General features: G+C 41.1%; 1 protein-coding gene across 7 annotated transcripts in view; it reads right to left on the reverse strand.

The window, feature by feature from the left end:
* Positions 1 to 13,109, reverse strand: part of LOC132834379 (A-kinase anchor protein 13-like) — a 416,727-nt gene extending 403,618 nt beyond the window's left edge. For all 7 annotated transcript variants that reach the window (XM_060853223.1, XM_060853225.1, XM_060853232.1 and 4 more), the window contains exon 1: positions 12,811 to 13,109. The gene's annotated coding sequence lies outside the window, so the exon portion shown is untranslated. The remainder of the gene's footprint in view (positions 1 to 12,810) is intronic.
* Positions 13,110 to 13,507: the final 398 nt, after the last annotated feature.

A 13,507-nucleotide genomic window follows, 5' to 3' on the forward strand; every position in this document is an offset into this window, starting at 1 on the left:
ACTGCTAACTTCAGTCACACATCAGTGCAAGGAAGGGCTGGAGAGAACTCTCCACAGGAATAGAAAGAGACAAAAAGAACAGACACTGCCAGCACAGAGGGAGAGTAACTGTACTGATTTGATCTACCAATGTCAATATACAGCAGAAAAGTAGCACGTTATCATGCTTTACTGCTGAGCACTGCTGTAGTAACTGCTGACATAGCAGGTAAAAGGTTCAGAGTAATGAATTAAATGTACATGACTGGAACATGATCAAAAGCCAGTTGGGATGGAACTGCTCGGTATTCTTCACAGTACAAGAAGAAATGACATGGCCACCAGAGTATCATAGAAGCCCTACAGTGTGGAAACAGGCCATTGGGCCTAACAAGTCTACACCAACCCTCTGAAGAGTATCCCACCCAGACCCATTTCCCTAACCTACTACTCTACATTTACTCCTGACTAATGCACCTAACCTACACATCCCTGAACACTATGGGCAATTTAGCTTAGCCAATTCACCTAACATGCACAGCTTTGGACTGCAGGAGGAAACTGAAGCACCCAGAGGAAACCCACAAAGACAAAAGGAGAATGTGCAAGCACCACACAGTCATCCAAGGGTGGAGTCCACTCTGGATCCCTGACGCTGTGAAGCAGCAGTGCCACTCCACATACATTGTAACAATTTGCATTTATATAGGACCTTTACCACAGCAACTGAAGAGGCTTCACAAAACTGTAAAATCAACACCATCTCAAAGGAGTAGGAGATATTTGGACAGATGATTGAATTATGTTTTAAGAAACATCTGCAAGAGATGATAAGTAACCTGGAAAGAGGGTCTGTGGAAACAATTACAGAATTTTGAATCGGAAGAGTTGCAGCTTTTAATCTTCCTGTCATTTAAATTTACGAAAATTTGGTTGATCAAGGTCAAGATGTCAGACAAGCAGCCTGACAAAATAGAGTTGGGAGAAGTAGTGAAAAAGTGGTGTTGGTGGTTTACATGCAGAAACTGGTACCCAGTCTTTGGATGACAGCCTGCAGATAACAAAGGAGTGGGGCAAGGATAATCCATCAGCAGGTCTGGGTGGAAGGAGTCGGAAGTGGCCACAGAAGTCATTGCTTGTCACCTTGCTACAATGCTAGTGAAAATATTAAGTAAACATCAGTAGCCAGTTACTTGCCATGTAAGCAAGGATATATTCAGCATGAGAAGGCCAGTGCAAGTTACAAACAACGAATATGGAGAATTATAGGAAAAGACAATGTTCCCATCCAGATGAATGCAGCCTAGATACACCAACCACACCACCTGCTTTAGAAAAAAAACTATTGGAAAGTTCTTCTCTGATACACAAAGGATAGCAAATAAGTTCCAGAAAAGACTTCCCAAACTTGTTCCCTTCTGCGTTATCATTCCAAAACTAGAAAATTGTCACAATACTTTAGTGACAATGGAGAGTTGAAGAGGACAGGTGTACAGTTGTTATAACTCAGGGCAGAGTACGACAGCAACTTCAGGACATCCAAGTCGACATTTCTATTTGTGACCCCAGTTTGGGTAGTCCTGTTCCCAGAGCATAAAATAAAACCATTGCTGCGCTCCCCTACTTTCACTATACGATGTCAGAATCTCAGTTCTCAGGACCTGTTTCTGAAGGGTTAAGCAAACACACAACTCCGTTTTTAAAAGTTTATATAGGCTTCGCATTGGGTATGTGGTTAACCGGAGCAAAAAAGATCCAAAAGACATCCACCTTGCTGTCTGATTTTGGTCTCTTTAGTGACTTGAGCCCTCAAGGGTGCTCAGTTCATCACAGTACATGTAATGTTGTATTTACTACATCAAATACAGGTATGCAAATACAGAGGAGGTCCCAACTCTACCAATCAGGAAATGGTCATTATAGAGTTTAAAAAGAAGAGTTAAATATTTACAATCTTCTGCTGAAATATTTGTCAAGTGCCAGTTTTCAAGACAACAGTCATAACCATCTCTGAATAGCAACTCATAACTGCAGGATAATTTGATAAGCTTAGATTGGATTACTTAGTGTGGAAACAGGCCTTTCGGCCCAACAAGTCCACACCGACCCTCCGAAGAGGAACCCACCCAAACCCATTCCTCTACATTTACCCCTTCACCTAACACTACAGGCAATTTAGCATGGCCAATTCACCTAACCTGCAATTTTTGGACTGTGGGAGGAAACCAGAGCACCCAGAGGAGACCCACGCAGAGACAGGGAGAATGTGCAAACTCCACACAGACAGTTGCCCGAGGCAGGAATTGAACCCGGATCTCTGGTGCTGTGAGGCAGCAGTGCTAAGCACTGTGCCACCGTGCCACCCCACTGTGCCATTGTTCCGCATTGCACTCCAAGGATGCCAGTAAAGGCTGAACCAGACATTAAAACATTTGATGACCTTCAATTAAAGCATTAATACTAGCTTTACTTTAATTTAATTAAAAGGGCAATTTAGACCAACAACCTGACTTTTAAAAATGAACATTTATATAGCACCTTTGGTGAACACAGAATGTCCCATTGCACTCATCAACAAATGATGTAATTTCTTACAAGCAAAATATTGCAGATGCTGGAATTCTGAAATAAAAACGGAACATGCTGGAGAAACTCAGCATGTCTGACAGCATCTGTGAAGAGAGAAACAGAGTTAACAACCAAGTTTGATTAAATATACGAAAAGATTAGAGAACAGCTTCTTTCCCGTTATTTTCAGACTTTAATGTTAAAGTTGATCTCTCACTGCACCTTGGCAGCTGTAACATTGTATCCTGCACTCTGCTCCTTTCCCCTGCTGCACTTGTATACAGGCACGATCTGCCTGTCAAACACTTAAGACAACACTTCTCACTGTACGTGACAGTAATAAATCAAACCAAATTGAAGAATCATGCTGGACTCAAAATGCTCACAAAGCAATTTCTGAAGTAGAGTCACTGTTGCAATGTACAAAGTGGGCAGTGAATTTGTACTTAGCCTGCTCCAAAAGACAGCAACACATAACGATCAATATCGGTTTCTATCAAGTCGATAAATAGGGTAGGAAATCTCCCTTGCTCTTCACAACAGCGTCATGGGATTTTTACCTTTACCTGAGAGAGCAGTTGGTACCTGCTGAATGTCTTCTGCAAAAACTGGCACTTCTGACAATGAAGTATTGATTGATTTATTGTTACATGCACTGAAGCACAGGAAAGACATTTGGTTACAAGCATTACAGGCTCGTGGTAAGCAAGAATGTACAGAATGAAAGATCTAGATGGAGGTATACAGGTAACATGGCACAGGGTGTGTGTCTTCATACTGCACTGGGGTGCTGAGGTAGATTCCTGTGCAGCAGTCTTGGATTGGGCCTTACACCCACAAGCTTCCAACTCAGACAAAGTCTTTCCAACTGAACTATGGCTGACTTGGGCTGGTTCTCCCTCACAGCAAGAGAACGCTGTAACACCTCTATGGTCCTTGAACATGGAAATATTCATCAGTATGTCTCAGTGAGAAAGAATTGAACTTTTCAGACCTACCAAGAAACCAGAATATATATTTTTTGAAACATCTTCCTTCTAACATAAACCTCAAAAGTCTGACATGATGTGAATGCTGCCTATGGTAACTCGAGATATTTTAACAAAACTTATTATCACCTAGGAAAGAAGGTAATAATTCTACTCCTACACTGTTATTGAAATGTTGTGGTAAGTGCAATCACCCACCCGACACCAGTCGCCTTGACTGAGCTGAAATATAGCTAGGATATTTAAAACTCCATTTGTGATAACTTTGGAGAACTGCATCTAGACATAGGAAAACACAAACTGTGCCGTATTCAAAGAGCCGAACATGAAAAAAGATAAAGGCAAACACTTCTTACTTGAAGTGAAAAGAAAATTCCTTTCATTTAGAACAACTGAACTCCACCACACCTTTAAGCCAACAAGGAATGAGTCAGCATTAGTTTGCTCACCACAACAGTAGTTGCAGTAATAAGCCACATCATACTAAACTGGCTGAGCAGCTAGTTAATTCCTAGCTAATTCCAATCCATTGCCCAGCCCCATATAAAAAAGCATCTCGACTGCATATATATGTCTCATGTTGGATTAACTATACCAACTCTTCTTTCGTGTGCTGGAAGTTGCAGGTGCAACAGTATTTCCACATTCCCCCAACCCCAAGGCTTTGTAAAAATCAGAGAAACCAGTTAAAAAGGAAATAACTTTATCGCAGGATTTAACAGCAAGGGCCTATACTTATATAATCACATCTCTTTCATGCAGCATATAACAACTGCAAAAAGCAAAATTCCAGAAACAACAAGATATTTTCTAAATAAGCTATTCAGAGATGTAGTTACACACCTCAGCAGCAGATGGGACTTGAACTTGCACCCCTTGGCTCAGAGGTGGGGCCATTATCATTGCACCACAACAGCCCTATCCCAGAAACAGCAAGATATTTTCTGACCAACCTATTTAGAGACATTGTTACACAGCTCTGGAGCCAGTGACTTGATCCAGGGAACGATTAGCCCAGCAGGGACTCTACCACTGCACTACACAAGTCTATCCCGGAAACAGCAAGTATTATTTTAAACTAATTTTATCATAGTTTTCTAATCAAGTCATTCAGAGATATTATTACATGCTTCTGAAGGCAGGTAGGACTTGAACCCAAGCCCCTCAGTCCTGGGGTAAGGACATGACCACGACACCAGAAAAGGGGCCCCTCCCAGAAACAGCAATAATTAACTAGTTAAGCTGTTTCATATGGAGTTGTCAGAGGGTGGATTATTGGCCAGGACATTCCATGCTGTTAAGATTAACCGTAGTTTTTATATGCCAAACTCAACCACCAAGACAGGCAAACAAAGCTTGAAAAAAGACACATACTGAAGGCAATATCTCTGACGATGCAGTTCTTGTTTAGTGCTGCATTGGAAGGTCACCTTAAATAATCTGCACAGAATGGGACATGAACTCAATCTACCAATGGTGGCTGCAGCCTAGTGATCCAACCTCTGTCTTGATATGTCAGTATTGTCATCAAGGCATTGGTATCATCCTGAAGTAGGACAAATTATGGACTGGCTCAAATTATAACACGCTGCTCTGGAAGACCCAAGATTGGAAATTCAAGTCCCTTGAACTTCAGAACAAACTGAGTTAATAGCCAATTAAGAACCAACAGAGTGGAGGAAAAACCTGGTATTTGTTTGAATCTGGTCCTGCACAGGTTCAGCTGACCTCTTCCCACTGTCTGTATCAAGATAGAAATATTGGATGTTAAATCAAGGAGCCAGGATTGACAGGATAATGTGACATGTGCACATGCCCCACACTCCCTGCACCCCCAACCCCATGCATCCACATGATAATCCTGCTGGAAGTGAGTTCCAAAATGTCACAGCCTCAGCTGTCATTGAATGACTGATTATCCACTAACAGGAAAATGTCTACTTCATAAAAGCTCCTGTACCTTGTGAACCCTCTCCACCACCAGCTACCAAAGCACCTAGTTATCACTGAAGTGTATTCCTCCAATTAGGCAGATGTCCAAGGAATGTCTCTGCATCTGATCCCTTTACGCAAATGACAAAGTTTTTGAAGGGAATCAGCTCCGAGTGCGGAAGATAGCTTCTTGCACATCTGTCATGTTGCGACATATCTGGTGGTGAAGCCAAGAGCTGGCAACTTCAGAGCCTGTGCTCTTTTCCATCATAAAATTTATTGTCACAGAGGGTCTGGATCAACAAGAGAAGGTTTGTCTGTGTAGCCCGAGTGAAAAGTGAGCTGCAGTGGGAGGGGTATTAAAAGAAAAATATCACAAAGACTCAATTCAAATCAAGAGATATGCAACATACTGGAGGAAAACCACGAGCCAGAAAATCAAAAAAAAAAGGACTGCATATGAAGGAAATGCACAAATCAAAAAAAGAAAAGGCACAGCAGACGAACACTTTGGGAGTAACCTTTTACAAAAACAATGAACAATGAGTCAATAATATATATTTTAAAAATTCAAACAAGGGCAGAATTCTGATTTTGAGAGAGATGCAACAGCACAAGATATCGACCAAGGCCATGTCTGAAAGCTTCATCAACATTTCCACTTCAATTTTGCTATGTCAACATCACAATACATTTGCAGGTTCAGCCCACTAGGAGACTCTGTGGAGTTGCTTTTTCATAGAGTCAGAGAGATGGACAGCACAGAAACAGACACTTCGGTCCAACCCATCCATGCCGACCAGATATCCCAACCCAATCTAGTCCCACCTGCCAGCACCCAGCCCATATCCCTCCAAACCCTTCCTATTCATATACCCATCTAGATGCCTTTTAAATGTTGCAATTGTACGAGCCTCCACCACTTCCTCTGGCAGCTCATTCCATACATGTACCACCCTCTGCATGAAAAGGTTGCCCCTTAAGTCTCTTTTATATCTTTCCCCTCTCACCCTAAGCCTGTGCAGTCCAGTTCTGGACTCCCCCACCCAGGGAAAAGGTCTTTGCTATTTATCCTAGCCATGCTCCATATGATTTTATAAATCTCTATAAAGGTCACCCCTCTGCCTCTGAAGCCCCAGGGAAAACAGCCCCAGCCTATTCAGCCTCTCCTGATAGCTCAAATCCTCCAATCCTGGCAACATCCTTGTAAATCTTTTCTGAACCCTTTCACGTTTCACAACATCTTTCCGATAGGAAGGAGACTGACTGGAAATGCATGTAAGATTCCTAAAGTGGACAAACCAACATCCTGTTCAGCTGCAACATGACCCCCCAGCTCCTATACTCAATACTTTGACCAATAAAGGAAAACACACCAAAAGTCTTCTTCCCTACCCTAGCCACCTGCAACTCTACTCTCAAGGAGCTATGAACCTGCACTCCAAGGTCTCCTTGTTCAGCAACACTCCCTAGGACCTTACCATTAAGGTGTACAAGTCCTGCTAAGATTTGCTTTCCCAAAATGCAGCACCTTGTGTTTATCTAAATTAAACTCCATCTGCCACTTCTCAGCTTATTGGTCCATCTGATCAAGATCCCATTGTAATCTTCTTCACTGTCCACTCCACTTCCAATTTTGGTGTCATCTGCAAACTTACTAACTATACCTCTTATGCTCACACCCAAATCATTTATATAAATGATGAAAAGTAATGGATCCAGCACTGATTCTTGTGGCACTCGACTGGTCACAGGCCTCCAGTCTGAAAAACAACCCTCCACTATCACCCTCTGTCTTCTACCTTTGAGCCAGTTCTATATCCAAATGGCTAGTTCTCCCGGTGTTCCATGAGATCTAACAATCTTGCTAGCCAGTCTCCTACGGGGAACTTTGTCGAACGTCTTACCGAAGTCTATATAGATCACGTCTACCACTCTGCCCTCATCAATCCTCTTTGTTACTTCTTCAAAATATTCAATCAAGTTTGTGAAACATGATTTCCCACACACAGTCATGTTAACTATCCCTAACTAGCCCTTGTGTTTCTAAATGCATGTTCATCCTGTCCCTCAGGATTCCTTCCAATACCAACATCAGGCTCACTGGTCAATCATTCACTGGCTTGTTCTTACCACCTTTCTTATCCCAACTCACATCATCTTATATAGACATTCCTAAAGGAATTCTTCAGCCAACCATGGAAAATATAGGGTGTAATTTGCACATAAGCACTGAAACTAACACAGCAGAGAAAAAACAGGAGAGGAAACCACACTCGAGCCAATAACGTTATGTCATACTCTTAATGCATCCTATTACAGACCCGTAACAAATAGTATTTCACCTTACTTTTAAACAGTTTGAAAATCCCCCAAAGATACATGATAACTTTATGAACATATATACAAACACCTTAATCAATTGTAGTTGTAGACCATTCACCCCCTCTGCCTGCTATGAAAATAAGGTAATAACTGAATTTAATTGCAGCCTCAACAAAATAATTTTGCTTACTTGCCTCGATACCATCAAGAGAGTCAGTAGTTAAAGAATATATCTTTGCATTAAAAGTATTCACTGACCCCACCTCCACCACGCAGTGGAGAAAGAAGTGCCAAATATTCATGACTGGCAGAGAAAACATTTCTTGTCTCAGTCTTAAATGAGACAGCCCTCGCTTTTCAATATGCCCTTGGTTGTACTAAATTGGAGCACGTTGTACTTGTCCATTTGAACTGTGGAAAAGGCTCTGGTGAAAACCTAATGAAAAACCCAGTACAATAACTGGGTGAAAATGGAACAGCCCAGTGTACTTTACTGTAACTGCAGTGGTTATATTGGCCCTTATGGATGGAAATACTGCAACACAAACATTTAAGTGGAAATAAACTTCAGAAATGAAATGCAGATCACCATTTTTCCACAATTTCATTTTTGTTTTCATTTCTCTGGTTATGTAGAGTTTCAAACTTGTCACTTGCAACATTTTTAATTGCTCAGATTTTATGCCAAATGACAAAACATTTCATAAAAATGAATTACAAAAGCATTTAAAAATAGCAAGATTTGATAGAAGTATTAAAAGAATATATTGCCAATATCTGTATCTATAATAGTTATCATTGTACTTATACACAAACACAGGCCTGAGAACCTCCAATGAACAGTTATTATGCAGATAATATGATATCATCTCCATGGACACCTGTCATCAATGTTAACTTACTTATAATTCTATATAGGGATACCATCTGCATCCTGTGATTAGCTTCCCAATGTATAAATCACTCCCAAGCATCAGTGTTTCACACATAAATAAAACTTGCCATGGTCTCACTAGAATAATGAGCATTCTTAGTCATTATTTTACCTCCATCCCTCAAAAGAAAACATTCTACTTTAAAAGATCCATTCTGAGCTCAGCAAGCTAAAAGAAGCAGTACAGACAGTGTGCAGGCATCAGAGGGAGTGGATTATTGACAGGCTTTCATTGTTAGGCGAGGCCAGATGACAGGAGAGTATGGGAAATAAAGACTATGTGGGATGTTACTATTGGAAATCCATTTCAGGCATTCATTGTAAACATTGAAGCTCCCCCACCCTCCCAACCCTAGTCAGGTACGATACCAAACAGATGCAGATTAAAGGTTAATACAGAGGGCTTTGATGTGCCCTTGCAGCGTCATATTTGGTCACAGAATGTGGATGTCGCTGGCTAGACCAGCATTTATTTCTTCATGCCTAATTATCCAGAGGGCAGCAAAAGTCAACCAGATTGCTGCAGGTTTAGAGTCACATGTAGGCCAGACCAAGTGAAGATGGCAGATGTTGTTTTCCCCCTCAAGAGCATCAGTGAACCAGATGAGATCTCCACAACAATTACCGTTAGGCTAGCTTTTGATTGAATTCAAATTTCACCAGCTACCATGATGGGATTCAACCCATTTCATAGAACATTAGGCTGAGGTTCTGGAGAACTGGCACAGTGGCATTATCACCACCTACATCTTATGACACATACCTGGGCCAGAAAGTCAGGGTTCAGATATGTATCACAGCAAGTCTGAGCAGGTTGATTAAAAATAGTTAAAGGCTATTCTGCCTTCTTTGATCAGTCCTAATATCAGAAGTCACATGACACCAGGTTATAGTCCAACAGATTTACTTGAAATCACAAGCTTTCACCTGAAACCTGTTGGACTATAACCTTGTGTTGTGAGACTTCTGACCTTGTCCACCCCAGTCCAACACCAGCCCTAATATCTCAAGAGTCTTTTTGACACTTTCTCTTTCCCCAAAACAGGGAACATCCTGCTCCTCAAAATAATTTCCAACTTAGTGCTGAATTAGAGGCAGTTTTTTTGATTATTGCACAGACTCAGTTCACACAGCATTATCAGCAGGATATAATTAACTTTGTGATTTTTCTTTAAAATTATGCTTTGAAGGGTGCAGATCAAACAACACAGATATGCACAACATCTACCTTATCACGTTGCAACCAACAACATAGTCAGCCTCTAAGAAAAAGAGTCAAGTTATAAATGATGTTCTTAGCAGGGCACGTTACCCTAAAACAATGCATGTGAGATTCACAAAACATGATGAAAGTTAGAGAACAATGCTTCACTTTGAAGTAAATTTGGCATGAAGCCTCAAATTTAAGATTATCAACATTCTATTTAAATCCTTCTTTGACCCAGTCCTGTTTATCTCTAACACTTTCAAGCTTTGAAATCTCCTCCCTGCACCGATTCTACACCCTTTCCCCCATCATCCCCCTCCTGCCCTCTGCCTCCAGAATTTGGTATATCATGGTCCCTCTTGTCAACCCACAATTCTTGAGTCTCGCCCTTTTGCAAGTCCTTGCTCATCTCTACTGCCTTCTCCTCCTTTAAGTATCTCCTCAAAACCCAACTCTGACCAAGCATTTGGTCTTTCCTGTATGATCTTTCCCTCTGACTCATTCCTTTCAACCTCTCATGCCTCTGCAATGTAAGGCATCATGGAAATAAGTTACAGCCAGTTATGGTTACATTTTTGGCACATTAAATCAGAACACAACATGACACAAGAGCAATCATCTTCCTCCCTTCAAAAGGTTCAAATATTCCTTTCCCTTTTAAAAAAAAACTTTGTAGATTGTGGGGACCTGGTCATAACTGCTTGGCTAATACATTCCTGTGGAAAGGGAAAGAGAACTATTTACATCAACACAAGAGGGTCTCTGACCGTACACGTCTGCACTCCTCTTGTCTGATATTCAAGTCAACTTTCTTCTCAGTCTTTGCAAATACATCCCAGTGACCCCCTCCATGAAACAAGTTCCTCAAGCTTATTCAAACCAATCAATACCTAGAAACTGAATGTGACACACACAAACTAGATCAGAAGTGATTCAACCTGAAAGTCAACCTGAATAAGATAATCAAAAGTTTTCCAGCTGTTGCCCCCATCCCAAACAAAAAATGTTTTGTTGGGTAGAGAGGGGAAAAGAGACAAGGCAGAAGGTAATTACAGCCACTACTGAGAGGCTCGAGTTAGACTGCTGACTGTGCCTCAATGTCATTCACACCACATCTGGGCCTTAGTATGGATGCTCAGAGCTTGGTCTTCTCCTCCCTCAAGGCAGTTGATTTTTTTTTTGTTTTAGAACAGTAGATCTCCAGCCTTGATTTACAAAAGATCCTGAATGGTTTTTATTTTTCATGGCAAAAAAAAAATGACTAGTGCATGACTAAAACACAGCAGCTTGGACTGATACTGCAGTCTGATGAGAACAAAACTAGTCAGACCTCCTTGAGAAATGGAGGGATGAGTCTCACACTATTCCAAAGCCAACTCCTGAAGAAAACTGTTGATGAATGACCAAACCTATCCTTACAGCTACATAACTACACCAGCTTCATAAGCATGCACCCAATATCCCTGGCTTTCCTTGTTAAAATATATCCACACACACAAAAGATGATCAGGGAGAATCCTATGGTTATTTTAATACATGGAATTCCATTTTGACCTTCATCCCTCCAACCTCCCAAAAAAAAGTACAAAGACGTATCTATATCTGCACACACAAAAGAGCTCCTGCTCCCTCTAATCCATTAATCAAATAAATCAAGTTGTTCATAGGCGGGTATTCAATGTTTTTAAGTAAAAAGTGAGGTCTGCAGATGCTGGAGATCAGAGCTGAAAATTTGTTGCTGGTTAAAGCACAGCAGGTCAGGCAGCATCCAAGGAACAAGAAATTCGACGTTTCGGTTCAGAGCCTTAACCAACCTAACAGCTTTGGTCACTAGCCACAAAAGTTATTGAAAGAGTCATTTTTATGTCCGCTTGTTTTTTTTTGACAAAATAATCTGCAGTTCTGTCAACAGTAGAGTCGTTTGGCCAACTTCAAAAAGAGGGACTGGTTAAAATTAAACCCAGTTGTAAACCGGCAATCTGAGTCACTGCTTCGAACATGGAACTAATTGACCGGGAGTGATTTAAATACCGAATGTTGGGGCTCTTTCGAAGATCTAACCTCTATCCTTGCAAGCCCTCAAGCAGTTGAAATTTTAGGTCAAGCAGCTTAACTACGACGTTAACATCTCTATACATAAACACAAAAGGTGAGTAACGCTGTGACAGATCCGGTACAGAGTGCCCACAAACAGGATCAGAAATCGTCAGTGCTCTAGTTTAGTGTACAAATCCAACAGAGAGAAAAAAAATTATAAATATATACCTAATGCTAGCGTGACCCAGAGAAACTCACCCGCAATACAGCAAAAATGTATATTTTACTAAGATTGCATATAAATATACAACTACCACAGACTTAACACTCCTCAAATAAAAACGTTTTTGAAATCTGCTGGAGACAGTTGCATTTAAAAGACCGCAATGTTACTTTCTCGTTCAAAACATTTTTCTTTTTAAAAACAAACATCGCGTTGAAATTAACTTTTCTTTAAAAGGACGCTTGCAAGACAAGTGAAAATAAACTTTGGGGGATAAAGTTAAAAGTAACTACTGAAATGGAGTTTACCAATTTTGTAAACTAAAGCAAACTGCGAAAGAATTTGGTGGGGGGGGGGGGGGGAATAAACCTTTAATAAAATAAAACACGGATTGGGATTTTGAAGGCGAGGGAACTGCAATCCCTGTTACAATGTATCCCTCAATCCCACAACAAACACACACAATCTCTCTGCAGGTAACAATGCGGTTGCAAAACTAGAACAAAGCCCACAGCAACAACGAGGGATATTAGGTTACATGATGGCAAATGCATTGATTTGCCTCACTCGAAAAATCAAAAACCTTGTGAAACAAAAGTTGTTTATGAAGTCTTACCTTAACCAGGCTCCGTTTATTTAATGAGAACAGCTTTTGTTTAACTCTGCTCCCTCAGTCCCTCCGTCATGTCCCCCCTCTCAAGGATGTCACCAACTTTTGCAGTGTTATCAAAATTACTGCTCCTTTTTTCCTTCCTTTTCCCCCCTTGGATCTATATTTTTATTGAGTTGATCTCAGTTGGGGGGGAATAAGTCTGCCAGGATTTGGGGGGTGGGGGTAGTGGTGGGTCTATGGCCTGACTTAGCCCAGCTCCTGCCCTCTCTCTACCCCCACTTGTTGCTCCGGAGACTCGGCACTTTCCCCCTAAATTTGGAGTGAAGCCATTGAGCCTGCGCGCTCCCTTGACCGCCCATCCTCAGCCCCATTGGATGGGCCCAGACTAAGATTCCCCCCTTCCATTCGTTCGCTTGTATGTCAATCACAATGTGTGGCCCGGCGATAGGCTGAACTGCCAGAAGGCCTTGTTAAATTCTGTGGATCCCAGATTCTAATCCACATTTTCCACAAATTGGAAGGCAGATTTTATAAATCTAAATACCATTAGTTAATAAAAGTAGCATATAGTCAGATTTATTATGTGCAATGTAATTAGACGAGAAACATAAGCACATAGCCATACAAATGTTAACTGGAGATTTCACTTTTGATTTAACATGATTCTGCATTAATTTGATTTATGTAAAAATACAACTAC

The sequence above is a fragment of the Hemiscyllium ocellatum genome, chromosome 39 (assembly GCF_020745735.1).
Source record: "Hemiscyllium ocellatum isolate sHemOce1 chromosome 39, sHemOce1.pat.X.cur, whole genome shotgun sequence".
Lineage (NCBI taxonomy): Eukaryota > Metazoa > Chordata > Chondrichthyes > Orectolobiformes > Hemiscylliidae > Hemiscyllium > Hemiscyllium ocellatum.